The 11,834-nt window shown below is 38.6% G+C and overlaps 1 protein-coding gene across 3 annotated transcripts in view; it reads left to right on the forward strand.

The window, feature by feature from the left end:
• The window catches only part of LOC112653484 (uncharacterized), a 138,827-nt gene extending 136,080 nt beyond the window's left edge, over window positions 1-2,747 (forward strand). For all 3 annotated transcript variants that reach the window (XR_007409937.1, XM_049108629.1, XM_049108630.1), the window contains one exon: window positions 2,238-2,747. The gene's annotated coding sequence lies outside the window, so the exon portion shown is untranslated. The remainder of the gene's footprint in view (window positions 1-2,237) is intronic.
• Window positions 2,748-11,834: the final 9,087 nt, after the last annotated feature.

Below are 11,834 nucleotides of genomic sequence, written 5' to 3' on the forward strand. Positions count from 1 at the left end.
GATCGCGCCCTGGGCCAAAGGCAGGCACTAAACCGCTGCACCACCCAGGGATCCCTACAGTGTTCTGAAATTTCATAATCATGTGTCATGTAGAGCACCCCTTTGGGGCCATTGTGCTGGACCCTTGAGGGACCTCTGCAGTTTGAAAACTAATGCCTTAGTTCTGGAAAATATTTTTGAAGGTTTTTTTGGAGGTTTCTTCTACTACGTTTTAAGGATTTTATTTATTTATTGATGAGAGACACACAGAGAGAGGCAGAGGGAGAAGCAGGCTCCCTGTGGGGAGCCCAATGCGGGACTCAATTCCAGGACCCTGGGATCATGCCCTGAGCCAAAAGCAGATACTCAACCACTGAGCCACCCAGGTGCCCCATCTACTATTTTTTTTTCTCTTTTTTGATAATGTTATTCACAGATTGAACTTCCTGGGCAGGGCTCTAATTTTCTTATGTTTCTTTCCCTTTCCTCCCATTTATTTCTTTGCCATTTTCCTCTCTGTTTTGGGAGATTTTCCAAAAAATTTTAAAAGATTTTATTTATTTATTCATGAGAGACACACAGAGAGGCAGAGACACAGGCAGAGGGAGAAGCAGGCTCCATGCAGGGAGCCCGACATGGGACTCGATCCCAGGACTCTAGGGTCACACCTTGGGCCAAAGGCAGGCACTAAACCACTGAGCCACCCAGGGATTCCCAGATTTTCTCAAATTTATCTTCAAAATCTTTAATTTCAACATTTCTACTGTTATATTTTTTAGTTCTATGGCTAGTTCTCCCCTTTTATTTTATTATTATTTTTATTGTTTTGGTTTCCTGCCTATACCTTTTATATAGCAGCCTGTTCTTGTTTCATGGATGTACTCTTTCTCCCATAGTCTATTTTATCAAAGTTACTTTACCCCCCATTTGTATCTCTGCATTTCATCCACGAGGATTCCTTAGACATTTGGTGATTGCTTCCCATTCTCTTCCCCTTTTACCTGTAGTGCTATGATCATCTCTGAACTAACCCACCAAATTTGGTCTTTCTCATATTCTTGGCCATTTGGCATTAGCCTTTATTAAATGCTGACTTAACATGCTATTCCATTGGTGAAAAGCCTTCAATGATTTCCTATTTCCTACTTTATCAGACCCAAACTCTGCCATTTATAGCATTCCCAAACACTAATTCCACCAAAGCTATGCACCACATCTCTTGTCCTTGTAATGTGAACATTTTTGTGTGACTGGAGTTAGAGATTAGGTAAGAATAATACCAATACCACTAGGAATAACAGGTAATAATAATAGTAAGACTACTAGGAATAATAGCAATCAAGGATGGTAAAGACTTTAACATTTACAGACATTACAGACTCTAACACCTCTATGATGCCCACATCATTATGCCCATCGTAAGGTAAAGAAATGGAGGCTCGAATGGGGAAGTGAAAAACCCAAGATAACACAATGGGTAAGTACCAAAGCAGGGCTAGATTCATGTCTCTGTCCACAACACTGTGTTCTGATGGAGTCGGGTGCCAAGCTTTTTCAAGGCCATCCTCTGATAAATGGCACTACTACATGTATTGACCATGAGCTTCCATGTCTTTCTGCTAAGTGCCAGCTCCTCTGTGTACATACAATGATCTGTTGTATGCATTTTATACTTTGCTCATGAGCGTGCGAAAAACCTTGGATATTTTGGTGCCAGGGCCAATGGGAGCTGCTTACTGTCTTTGAGGACAATCAGGCTTGGCCTCCTGCCTTCTTTCCATATAATTTTTAATAAACCAGTAATCTCTCTCCAAGCATTGCAGACCTCTGGCTTGGACCAAGAAACCTGGAATTGTTTAAGAGAACATTAATTTCCTATGAGCTAGGATTACAGGCTGTCTAGAACTTCTTAATGAACAGTTACACTGCCTTTTTGAAGCATTTGTGTATTTGCCAATGCAGATCTGAAGGTTACACCAACTATTACAGGTTGTCCTTTCTGGAAATTAGAGTCTTCTAGAAGTCAACCAGTGATAGATCCTGGTGCTTGGGTATTTCTTTGATGTGACTTTAGGATGGCATTGTTAGTCCTCTTCCCCACACATGCTCCTCTGACATCTTACTCTTATTTTAATGGACTTTTGGTAAATGAAACATTTTATGACTCAATCCCATCACTTTACCTTTTTTTCCCTCATCACTTTATCTTTGTTGAAGATAAAATCAAGTTCAAACTTTGCCTTATTTTATTTTTTCAGCTTCTTTTCCCTTGAACTGATTCGTGGGAGACGAGCGAAACCCAAAAAACCCATGTTCAGACCTGATGCTAAGGGGCTGAATGACGCTGGACAGAACATAATACCTTGGGTCCTCAATTTTGTGATGATGGTTAAATGAGTGATTCTCAAACCAGTTCTGACATCTTGAAAAGGTGCTTCTGACTTCACAGTTACCATGTAATTAGAGCTTTGAAATGACAGTGCAGTGAACTCTCCTTGATATTCCCCTAAGCCTCTACATTGAATGGTGATGAGGATCCTATTTGGAAGCTTTCAATGGTGTCTTCTCCAGGGGAAAAGGTGAAGAATATTTTGTAAGCGACACTGTCTTTTCAATTTTTACCTCCTGATTTTGAGCACGGCGATTCTACTAAGCTGTGTTTTCTTTTCCCTGTGAAAATGGTTTTGTGAGAAAATGTAACCAGTGCAATTATACTGAACTTTCATAAGATGAAACGTTAATAAAATGAATGTTTGACCAATAAAATACTTGATGCTAAATTAAATGGGCCTGAAGGGAATTATACTTTGGAGCAAACTCCATGGGAAACAGGATGAAAAGGAAGACTATTTTTGAGCAACTATATGAATTTCTCCAGAAACACAAATATATAAGTTGCAACATCTTTGGCTTGCCTAGAGAGGGTAAAGCATAGTGGCTAAAGATGTAGATGCTAACGACAGATTTCTTGAGCTCAAATCCCAACTTTGCTAGTTCTTGTCTGCCAGCCTTGGGAAAAATACTTGACCCCATTGTGCTCCAGGTTTCTGGCCCATACACTGAAGCTAATAACAGTATTTTCCCCATAATGTTGGTGAGAGGATTGAGTTTGTACATTTAAGGCCATTAGTAATGCCTGGTGCCCAAGAAGTGTTTGGTCCACAAGAGTGATTATCATTAGAAAGCCATGAACTTGAAATGGTCCTTGAGAAATTATGTGTTCAGATACCTGCCCTGGAGCCCAAGGCTGGTTTCCCTGTTTTCTCCAGGAGGCACTGGGGACCTTGAACATGTTGAAGAACATGCCAAAGTCACATGGCATGTCTGTGGTGGGAAGAGAGGAATGCTGGTGTTCAGCATGAGTGACCTCTAAACTTCATAGCTACTGTTCCTTTTTACAGCAACCAAGTGATGATGATCCAGAATGCATGGGAGAAGCAGTCTGGTTAATTAGACTTCTGGTGAGCTGACAACCACATTTCCCTAGGGTAGGTGGGAGAGTAAGTTAGGGTAATAGCTGCCAAAAACCTTACTGTCTGGACTCTTGTACCTGCTACCTGTGTCTGTTCCCTTCCTATTGTACTTGGATTCCACCATCTGGGTCTCTACTGGGATCTTGTGACCAGACCACCAGGAGCTTCATGGCCCTTCCTGCACACTCCTTAGCCTTATCTGCTCCTTTGAAACCAATGCTCAGGACATAGCAAACCACCTCAGCTTCCCAGTATGGAATGTGTCCCTGCATTTTACTCAGAATGCTTCTTCCTCCCTGGAGACATGTAGTTATCTTTTTCATGAAAATGCCCAAAGATCACCTCCTTTGAGAGCCTTTTCTGCCTCCTTCGTGATGTTCCTCCCTTGTCCCCTCTTGCATCATCTTGTAAAACCTCTATTATAGCACATAAGAAACTACACACTTCTATTATAGCAGTTGCAGCCATATGAAATTAAGAATTATTAAAAACCAATTCTGTCCCTTCTACTAGTTAGAGACCTTCTTGAAGATAGGAACCAGGCTAAATTCTTCTCTGAACACCTGCCCTGTGGCATAGGCCTGACTCAGCAATGGTCTTCTCCTGGTTGCTTAGGCAAGTTCAAAGTAACCAACAGAGATGTTTTCTGATAATTGAGACTCTTATATTTTCTTATTTCTTTTTAAAGATTTTTTTTATTTATTAATGAGAGATACAAAGAGAGAGGGAGAGACTTAGGCAGAGGGAGAAGCAGGCTCCCCACAGGGAGCCTGATATGGGACTTGATCCCAGGACCCCAGAATCATGCCCTGAGCTGAAAGCAGACACTCAACCACTGAGCCACCCAGATATCCTGACTCTTATATTTTCTTTGTTTTATTCTATTCAACTTTTCTTTGAAAATAATTTTAAAAATATTTTTTACTGAAATAGACCCACAGAAAGTACACATATTGTAAATGTACAGACCAGTTGAGTTAGAGACTGGAAACATCTGTGAAACCAGTACCTAGAGCCCTTCTTATGCTTCTTCCAGTCATTATCTGTCTCCCCATCACCACCAGGAACCACTATTTAATTGTGATTAATTTTACTTCTAATTTTTATATAAGTGGAATTACATAGTATACACTCCTTTGTGTCTGGCTTCTTTTGTCCAGTAGTATGCTATGAGCACTCTGAGTTTTTGACAGTAGAAATAGAAAGCACAGGTCATAACTTGAAAGTGTACTCATCCCTAGCCTTTTTCTCACACATCACTGAAATCTTACATAGAGTCGTTGAAAGAATATGAGACAAATTATTGTGTTGAAGGTTTCGCTGGTACTCAGTGAAAATATTTGAGTTAGAAGCTGAGTTTCTCTTTTGTTCAGTCAAATATACATATTGAAAAAATTAAGGACAACTCCTAAAATAATGGAAATAGATTATATAACTTTCAGCCAAGTGAAAAGAACCAAAGAACTAGTAATTACTTTGCAAAAACTAACAATAATCCAGTAAAAGTCAGGAGAGGAGAAAACATAAATAAAATAAAAAGCAAAAAAAAATAATGATAGTACAAGTAAGTCCAAACAGAATAGCAATTACAAGAAATGAAAAAGGATTAAATTTTATTAAATTTCAGGGATTCTCAAACAAGATTTACAAAATCCAGCTCCATGCCATTTACCAGAAATAAACCGAAGACATAATAACACAAGAGATACAAAGTAAAGGAATAAGAAAAGTTGCAGTAGGCAAACATTCTCTTCCTCTCATACCCACATCCAATGCAGCAGAAAATTCCATCTAATTGCATCCCCAAACAAATATTTCTCACCTCCTCTGCTGCTAACACACTTGTCAAAGCCACTGTTGCCTCTCCCCTGGCTTATGATGAAGCCTCGCAACTAATCTTTTTATTGTTGCCCCTCTGGTTTAATTCTTCATATAGCAGCCAGAGTGATTCTTTTCAAACATATTCAAAATATGTCTCTGATCAAAACTCTTTGGTAGTTTCCTATGCTACTCAAAGTAAAATCCCACATTTCACCATGTTTTTTAAGCGTTATACATTCTGGCCCCTTGCTTTCCTTTTTGAAATCATCTCATATGACTTCCAACTTGATCAATGCATTCCAGACTGAGGCTAGGCTCTAGAGGAGGATGAAGGTGAAGCAGGAATACTGGGGAAAATCTTGGGACAAACTGGTTGCCACCCTAAGCAAAAAGTAACACCAGAGATATTTGAATCTGGTGATGTATTGAAGATAACTGAAGAAGCAACAAAACCCAAACCTGGTTCAAAATTAGACTAGACTAAATATACTCTTGAGAGTAACAGGCTGGTTATTTGCAGTCATAAATACTATTTATTTCAGTCTAAATTCTACACATGATGTCTGGAAACCAATTTTTAAACGTGAGACACATGAAAAAGCAAGGAGAAAAAATGTACTGTCAAAAGATGATGCAATTAACATAATCAGACTAAAAGAGGACCCATATTTTGTAACCATCAGAAGGAAAATTAAAAATAACAATGATTAATACATTAAAAGGGTTAGTGGAGATGGACAGCATACATGGGCAAATGGGGTATTTCAGCAGGGAGACTGACAGTGTGAATCAAAGGAAATGTTAGAAATAAAAATATTAGTAAGATAGATGAAGACTGCTTCCTTAGAGGCTTATCAGAAGACTTGACACGATGAGGAAAGAATCTGTAAACACAAATATAGGCCAATAGGAATTACTCAGACTGAAATATGGAGGGAAAAAAAAGAGTGGGGAAAACCAGAACAGAGCATTGGAAAGCTGAGGAACAATATCAAGTGATTTATCATACATGTAATTGGAACCCTAGAAGGGGAAAAGAAACAGATCAGGGCAAAAGAATATTTGAAGAGATAAAGGTTGATAATTTTCCAAAAGTAATAAATGACAACAAACCAGAAACCCACAGAACCCAGAGCCCTCCAAGCAGGAGAAAAATTAAAACAAACCACCTGGGGACACCATATTCACTCTGCTGGAAACTAGGAAAAAAGAGAAATCTTGATGGCAGCGAGAGAAAAAGTCACATTACACACAGAGGAACAAAGGTAAGAATGTCAGCAGATGTCTTGTCTGAAACTATGTGAGCCAGAAGACAATTAAATAACATCTTTAAAATGTTGGGAAAAAAAAAAAAAAAAGAACATGTTAACCCAGAGAACAATTGCTCAAAAATGAAGGAGAGATAGACTTAAAAGCAAGTAAAAACTGAAAGAATTAAAAAATAATGCATTGCAAGAAAATGTCTGCCAACTTTGAATTCTGTAGCTGACAAAAATCTTAAAAAATGAAAGCAACACTGGAAGCAACCCAAATTCACCCTACCTGTGAACAAACAAGATGTAATATGTTCATACAATGGGATACCACCAGTCAGTGATAAAAAGAGAAGAACTGATACATATAGCAATGTGCTTGAATCCCCCAAACATAAAACTATGTGTAAGAAACCAGCCACAAAATAATATATACTATGTGATTCCATTCATAAGAAATTCTACAAAATGGAAAATTATAGTGACTGAGCAGATTAGTAATTTCATCAGGCTGGGGACATAGAAAGGATTGACCATACTGGGGCAAATGAGAACTTTTAGGGATAATAAACACACTCTTAAACTTGATTGTGGTGGCTATTGCACAACTGTATACACTGATCAAAGTTTATTGAACTGTACATATAAAACAGGTTAATTTTATTGTATGTAAGTTTATATTTCAAAGCTATAATAATTAAATATTTTCAACTCAAAATCAAACAGATGATTCAATCAAAATATAGTAGTACCATAAGTCTTGTGGGGGTCTTAAAAATGTTATGAAAATAAACATTAAACATATTTGAATGATCAAAACTAAGCTTGATAATTTCAGGGAAAATATGAATACAAAATAAAAACATTTCTAGACCAAAAAAAATATTGTGAGAAGTGAAGCTGAGCACACTTAAACCAAAGGAAATTTTATTTTATTTCATTTCATTTATTTTATTTTTAAAATATTTAATTTATTTATTTGACACACAAAGAGAGAGAGAGCACAAGCAGGGGGAGCAGCAGAGGGAGAGGGAGAAACAGGCTTCCTGTTGAGCAGGGAGCCTGATGCCAAGCTCAATCCCAGTATCCTGGGATCATGACCCCAGCCAAAGGCAGGCGTTTAACTGACTGAGTCGCCCTGGTGCCCCCAAAAGGAAATTTTAAAAGGAATTCATCAGGCAAAAAAATCATGGTCTCAGATGGGAACTGAAATCCCAGAAGGAATAGAGAGCAGTGGATAGGGTAAATATGTAAGTATAAATGAATGTTGAATGTATGCATAATTGCAATATTTCATGGTGTGCAGAATATATGCAGAATTAAAACATAATAACACAAAAAGTGTGTTTGGGATATTAATGGAGCAAAAGTGTTCCAAGCTCCTTTTATTATCCAGGAAGTGGTAAAAATACAAATTTATATTAGACTCTAATAAGTACAAAATGCATATGATAATGTCTAGAACAAACACTAAAAATAGAGCAAAAGAATGGATGACAAACATGCATAGAGGGGTATATGGAATAATAAAATATTTGATTAATGTAAAGGCAGGCAAGAAAGAAAAAAGAATTTCTGTTCTTTGAACAGTTGGAATAAAAAGAGAAAACTAAGATATTTGATTTAAACCATATCAGTAATGGCATTAAATGTAAATGAGCTAAATATTCCAATTATACACTAGATTGTCAGACAAGAAAATAAATAGTGCCAAATGATATACAGCTTATGAGAGGCACACATTACAGAGCACCTGGGTGGCTCAGTTGGCTAAGCATCTACCTTTGACTAGGGTCATGATCTCAGGGTCCTGGGATAAAGCCCCACATTGGGCTCTTTGCTCAGTAGGGAGCCTTCTTCTTCTCCGTCTGCCACTCTCTCAGCTTTGGTTGCTTGCTCTCTTTCTGTGTCAAATAAACAAATAAGTTCTTTTTTTTTTTTTTTAAAGAGTCACACATTAAACAAAAATTCAAAAAAAATTGAAAGTAAAAGAAGGATAAAGATCCACCACACAGCACTAATCAAAAGAAAGCTAGTGTGATTGTGATTCTGAAATCAGATAATATCAAAGTAAACTTTAAGGCAAGAGGCATTTTTTTCAGAGAGGGAAAGAAACAGAGAAGAGAAAGTGGGGAGGGGCAGAGGGAAAGAGAGAGAATCTTCAGCAGGATCCACGCCCAACTTGGACCCTGATGCAGGGCTCGATCTCACAACCCTGAGGTCCTGACCTGAGCCAAAATTAACAGTCAAACGCTTAATGACTGAGCTACCCAGGTGCTCCAAGGCAAGAAGCATTATTAAAAATAAAGACAGATGTTTCATGAAAAGGTAAATTTACTAGTCATATACAGCAATTCTATATCTACAAGCATATTTAGTAGCATAACTTCAAAGCGTGTAAAGCAAAAGTTGGAAGAACTGGAAGGAGAAATAAAGAAATTTGCAGTCATGGTGGAAGAGTTTACTGAGCTTCTTTCAATGATTGATAGACTATACAGATAAAAATTCAATAAGGAGATAGAAAAGTTGAATAACAGAATTATAAAATTCAACCTGCCTGACAAATATAAGACACTTATACCTCCCAAATGCAAAATATCAGTACTTTCCCAGTGTGCATGGGAAATTTACAGAATTGATCATATGCTAGGCCATAAGAAAGTTTTGACAAATTTCAAAAGATTGACATGAAAGTGTGTTATCTGACTTCAGTAGAATTAACCTAGAATAGAATAACAGAAAGGTAATTGGAAAATCCACAGCTTTCAAGAAATTACATCATATAATCCAAAAGTAAAAAAAAAAATTAATGAAATTTAGAAAATCCAAAGAGCACAAATAAACATCAAAACATGTGAAATGCAGGTAAAGACACACTTTGAGGCAGAGTTTTAGCCTTAAGTGTGTATATTAGCAAATAAGAAAGGTTGAAGACCTAAGTACGTGCAGCAGACACTGTACTGTCCAGAGACTCCCTTGGGACAGAAGAACTCAATGACTCAGGTGTAGGGAAGTGTGGTAGGGACAGTCCTCAGTGGAGTCTCCTTTGGGGAATTGCCCTTGCCAACACAGAAGCCCGTCTTGTCCTAGATCTCCTCCCAGCTCAGGTGGTTGAGACTTTGAGATCGGCAAAGCCCTTTCTGGGAGTGCACTGCAGGTCAGCTTTTCCTCTGCCCAAACTGCCTTTGTGCTCCCTCAAAGCTGCTGATTCTTCAATTGTCCCTCCATACCTCTTATATACAAGTCCTTGTCCTGGAGTTTATTAGGAGGAAACGCATTATACAACAATAGCCAACTACATAAGTTAGAAAAAGGACCCCCACAGAAAGCTTAAAAAATGTAGAAAGAAAGAAATAATACAAGTAAGAGTAAGAATTACTTTAAAATAGAAAATAAATGTGCTGGGGCACAGAGGTGGCTCAGTCAGTTAGGCAACTCACTCTTGATTTTGGCTCAAGTCATGATCTCAGGATTGTGAGATCAAGTCCTGTGTTGGGTTCCATGCCCAATGAAGAGCCTAGTTAAGATTCTCTCTCCCCCTCCCCCTCCTCACTCTGCTCTCTCTAAAAAAAGAGAAAAGAATAGAAAACTTGCTTTTCTGGTATATAATCCAGATTTTCTTCTACTATAAATAATACTGCTCATTTCCTTTTTTTTGTAATTATTGATGAAAATAACATACATAATGAGTTTTCACTATGTGCTGGGTGTTGTTGCACAAATTTTCTGTGGTATTTCATTGAATCCTCATGACAGCCTGATGGATTTTACCCTCTGTGGTGCCGCTGAGCTTGCAGGCACATGGCTCTAATCTTCCCTCAGGTCCACTTGCCCTTCTCCAATGTGTCAAATCTCCCTCTGCCTCGCTCTTCTTAAGGACACTTGTCGTTGGGCTTAGAGCCCACCTAGACAATCTATGTGAACATCTCTCAAACCCTTAATGTAATCACATATTTTGACATGCAAAGTAATATTCATTTTTTTAACTAAATGAGGTAATATTCAGAGATTCCAGGGATTAGGATGTGGAAATATTTTTTTTTTTTTTGGTGGTGGTGGTGGGGGCGGGGGTGGGCAGAGCTCACCATCCAGCCCACCAGAGGGTTCACAGCCTGTTGGATTATAGCTGAGTCAAGCCTGACATTGCAAATTTGCTTAGCAAATCTGGGGAGGGCAGGAAGAGTGTGGCATTACACAGCATCAGAAGGGAATTTGGAGAGTAGAATGGCTCCAACTGCATAGTCTCATGTTTTATAGTTGGAGGCTTTTGCAGACCACTGAAATAGTTCATCTGTAACAATCTGCTGAGGTTCTCAGATTCAAAGAAAATAGCTGGGTATGTATCATTTTTCCCTCAAAACAATACAATTATTACAATCACCAGGGGGCATGAAGGCAAGTTTTCTAAATGGAATCACATGCTTGAACGTAAAAACCATACACAGTGTAAAATCCTTTTGTTCCATTGATAAAATGCAAGGAGAGTATGTAGACTTGAGTCAGACCTGAGACGGAATCCTGGCTTCATTCCTTTTTCTTATGGGACCTCAGACAAGTCTTGGGCCATTCTGAGTCTTGGTTTCCTCATCTGCAAAATGGACCACTTGGCTTGCAGGGCTACCATGAGGCCTCCAACCGAATGTCTGGCCCACAGGAGGGCTTCACAAATGCCTGGCTCTCTTCCTGCCTTCATAGGCACTCACGGACCAGCACAGAAAGAGATCTTTCTGATGGTCATGATGTGGAGGGGGAAAGAACCCGATGTTCTACAAGTGCCAATATCCTCGCAAGGGCCAGATGTGTAGATTGAACTTTTTACTTGTTTTCTTCTAGTTGCAAGTAACAGAGACCTTGCAGGCTCCTTCAAGGATCAAAGGGGTGTTATTGGAATGACAGCGGGGGAGGGGGTGTTTTCACGGAAATATCCAGGCAGAGAAATACCTGTTCTCAGGACAGGATCTGCAGGAGAGAAAGTTATGTCTTGAGTTTTACTAACCTCGAATTGAAATTTTAGTATTTCCTTCACTTATGAATCTAGACATCAAACCACAGTAGTGTTAGCAGTACCTTTGAATTTGTCACAGAAGTCAGAGATAGTTCACATCACACGACTTTTACCACTAAGTATTCACTATTAAGAAGTTAGGACCTCCCCTACCCAGCTCTATGGAGGTATAATTGGCATCTTACATTGTGTAAGTTCTAGGTGCACAGCCTGATGATTTGGTATAACACATATCTCATAAAACAATGACCACAAAAAGACTAGTTAACACCCCATCACCTCACATTGTCACACATTGCCTTT

Source organism: Canis lupus, chromosome 3 (genome assembly GCF_003254725.2).
Source record: "Canis lupus dingo isolate Sandy chromosome 3, ASM325472v2, whole genome shotgun sequence".
NCBI lineage: Eukaryota > Metazoa > Chordata > Mammalia > Carnivora > Canidae > Canis > Canis lupus.